Source organism: Phalaenopsis equestris, unplaced genomic scaffold (assembly GCF_001263595.1).
Source record: "Phalaenopsis equestris unplaced genomic scaffold, ASM126359v1 Scaffold000006, whole genome shotgun sequence".
Lineage (NCBI taxonomy): Eukaryota > Viridiplantae > Streptophyta > Magnoliopsida > Asparagales > Orchidaceae > Phalaenopsis > Phalaenopsis equestris.
In genome coordinates this window covers 862623-866682 of record NW_018164448.1, presented here as the reverse complement: position 1 = coordinate 866682, position 4060 = coordinate 862623, and the positions used below count along the sequence as shown (strand labels likewise).

General features: G+C 37.2%; 1 pseudogene; it reads left to right on the top strand.

Moving 5' to 3' along the window:
- Positions 1–212: 212 nt before the first annotated feature.
- LOC110018236 lies at positions 213–908 on the top strand (annotated as a pseudogene).
- Positions 909–4060: the final 3152 nt, after the last annotated feature.

Here is a 4060-nt window from a genome sequence, read left to right as displayed (position 1 = left end):
TATATATATATAAACACCTCCAAAGATGTTATAAATATAAAAATGAAAATTATTACTTACGTACGTAAATTTCTCATCATTATTATTATTTATTCGGTCCAGAAACCCCTCGAACGTGCCAAAAGTACGGAGAAGATGCTCGAACTGTCGCGTACGCGTATTCTGGATGATTCGAGCGAGATTTTCCCGCTTCGTATAAATCAGCGCCCCGCTCCTCCATCTCCCCAAAAAGAAGAATCGGTTACTAGCAAAGAAGAAAGAAAATGTCCATCGTCCGCAGGAGCAGCGCCTTCGACCCCTTCTCTCTGGAACTTTGGGACCCCTTCCAGGGCTCTCCCTTCGGCTCCGCCCTCTCCTTTCCCCGACTCAGTCTCCCCGGCGAAACCTCGGCGTTCGCCGGCGCGCGCTTCGACTGGAAGGAGACCCCGGAGGCACACGTGATCAAGGCCGATCTACCTGGGCTGAAGAAGGAGGAGGTCAAGGTGGAGGTGGAGGACGGGAGCGTGCTTAAAATCAGCGGGGAGAGGAAGAGAGAGGTGGAGGAGAAGAACGATACCCTCCGCGCGCAGTAGGGGAGGCTTCCTCCGCCGCTTCCGCCTGCCGGAAAATGCGAAGACTGACGGCGTGAAAGCCGCGATGGAGAATGGAGTTCTGACCGTCACGGTGCCGAAGAAGGAGATTAAGAAGCTGGAGGCGAAGGCCATTGAGATATCCGGCTGAGGAAATTGGGGTAATAATAATAATACCTTGCAAATTTGAAGTTGATTTCTATTCTGTGTTTTGGTGTCTATGTAATAATATTTATTATGTCTGCGGATGTGATATGATAAAACAGTATTGTTCTGGTATGGTTTCAATGGAAATAATGACAGTCGTTTCATTTGAGGCGTATTAAATTTATTTAATGAGATTGAACTATTTGTGCTTGGTTGATTCATTTATTTTGCTCCTTGGAGGCTTATACTTATGAATTGAATTGAGTTTCCGATATATTGCCGCCCAATTCTTATATATAAGCCCTGGAAAAATATTTGACATTACGTCTAGGGATTATTCAGGGGGTACAGGTCCTGTAATTTCTTTGTAAATTATTTGTAACTTACAAATGAGTTACTTGCTTCTGTAATTTTATGGGTACAACTAAGTTACACGGAGGTTATCAAGAGAGTTACACGGAGGTTACATGGGGGTATAATTAATTTCATGAGTACAAATAAGTTACACGGAGGTTATCAAGAGAGTTACACGGAGGTTACATGGGGGTATAATTTGGATATAATCTCCTGTACCCTCTGAATAACCCCTGACGTACGTCACGGAGGTTATCAAGAGAGTTACACGGAGGTTACATGGGGGTATAACTTGGATATAACCTCCTGTACCCTCTGAATAACCCCTGACGTACGTCTTATGTATGTTTTTCCTATGCATGACAATTTTTCATTAAGAAGAGGGTGAATTGGTATTTTTTTATGTAATATTAAAGATTTGGGTGTTTTGCATTTGAAAATAAATGTGAAGGTATTAACTAGATATTTAATCATATTAGAATTTTGGGGTATGTATGTGAATGCCGCATTATGATTAAGGAGAAGAATGATTTCATTTTGACTGCAATCAATACAATCATAACGTGCCACTCAAAAAATCATTGCATTGAATTTATTGGACTGAACATGAAATCAATTTTTCAAGTGGCAGTCTATAACTACAACTCCCTAAACAAAAGATAGGATACATCCCTCTAATATGCTCTCGAAATGATGGTATTGGCTAACTTACAAAAATTTGTAGTAAGGTTGTTACAACCAAGAAAATGCATCTGTACAAATCTCTGAGAAGATCCGCAGGCGAAAGATCAAGGTCAATATATGGAAGACCAAAGTCCAGTCCGCTAGTGAAAAATTAAAGATCTATTAGCAACATGTCAAAAGGAAACCTGATTAAGTGCAGTCCTCCTGCATCGAGGCTGCACCAATTATAGGTCATACAAACCAAAGATGAAGGCCCATTGAGCCGAGGGCATCGATTGGAATGTCAAGGACCTATCTGACTAAGTGTAGTCCTCCCAAACTGAATCGAGGCTGATCGAATATAGGTTATCCAAAGATCAAGGCCCATAAAGCTGAGTACCACAATGGAAGAATGCGGCATCATCGGCCCTCTCACGAACAACCTTAAGACTCCTCTCGAAGATTGAGAATTGACTAGGTATAATCATAAAGTATCTGTCTCGTTAACGGGTGAATTAACTATCAAATTGATTTACCCTTTGCCTGATAGTCTCTGCCTTACTAATAAGAAATTTTTGTTTAAAGGTAGTAATTATATTAAAATAGTTGATCGGCGAAGCGAAGTCATGAAGTTAAGTCTTGCTAGCTCACATGCCATTAAGAGCTAACCGTCATATTCGATTCAATACAGTCGAACGAATCACTCTTGTTAAATTAGGACTTGTTGATTTCAACTAATTGAGCATAGTGCAGCGAAATCGAAGGTTTATACATGACACTCTCATTAAAGCAAAGACAAACATATAATTTTATATATTATATTCCTTTATAAATAAAGAGATCGTTTCATGAAAAAATGTCAAAAAAATTTAGATTACTATTTATTATTGTACACTTATTTTTTTCTCTTCTGATCTACATTATATATTTTCTCTCTCTTCTCTCTTACATTATATTCTTTAGACATTATTCATGTATATACATATTTTCAATAATGCATTGATAATTGAGGTTAATGCTATGGGTCATATGACATTTGGTGTTCATCATATCTCTAATCATTAACTCATCCCCTTAAAAGTGTGTCCCCATTAGTAACGGTAATATTATTCGGATTATTAAGCAAGAGTCCTACCATCTTACTAAACACATTAAATTCAAATTTTGTGTTAGTTTTGTTCCCTCTTTTAATTATAAATTTTTCATTAATCTCTCAAAAAGAAGTTGAGGAGGCTTTAAAGAAAACAAAGGGTGGAAAGTCTGTTGGACTTGATGATATCCCAATTGAACTGTGGAAATATTATTTGGGAGATTTGGATTTGGGAGTTTTTTGGCTTACTAAAATCTTTAATATTATTTTAAAAACTAAAAAGATGCCTGAGGAGTGGAGTAAGAGTATTTTGGTACTCATTTTTAAGAGTAAAGGGGATGCACAAGAGTGTGCAAATTATAAAGGAATTAAGTTGATGTGTCATACTTTAAAGTTATGGGAGAGGGTAATTGAACATAGGTTAAGACGCATCACAAAGATTTCTAATAATCAATTTAGATTTATGCCGGGCAGGTCTACTATGGAAGTTATACATTTATTGAGAGGTTTGATGGAGAAGTTTAGAGATAATAAGGAGAATCTTCCTTTGATTTTTCTTAATTTAGAAAAAGCTTATGATAAGGTTCCATGAGATATCCTTTGGGAGTTCTTGAGAAGAAAGGTGTTGATATGACTTTCAAGTCATTAAAGATACATATACTAGGGTTGTTAGCTGTTACATGTGTTCAAACTGAAGGAGGATTAACAAAATATTTTTCTATTTCTATTGGATTACATCAGGAATCGGCTTTAAGCTCATACACTAATACAACAACGACAGCACAAAGCCTTTATCCCACTAAGTGAAGTCAGCTACATGAACCCTTTTTTCTCCATCGTGTCATATTTTCATTTAATTCAAAAAAATTAAGATCATTTTTTATACAATATGCCCAAGTCTTATGGATGTCTACATTGGAGTCTAAAGGACTTCGAGTAAAACTAAAACTGAATACATTGAATGTAATTTTAGTAGCAATAGGTCTAGCGACAGTTGTAACTATGGGTGATCAAATTATTAAAAGATGTGAATGCTTTAAATATCTTGGGTCTTTTATTCAAAGTGATGGTGATATGGATGGGGATGATATTAGTAGAATTCAAGTTAGTTGGTTGAAGTGGAGGAATGCTTCAGGCCTATAGTGTGATAGAAAAGTACAGCTTAGATTGAAAGGAGAATTTTATAAGATGATGGTGAGACCTACAATGCTCTATGGCACTGAATGTTGAATGTTGG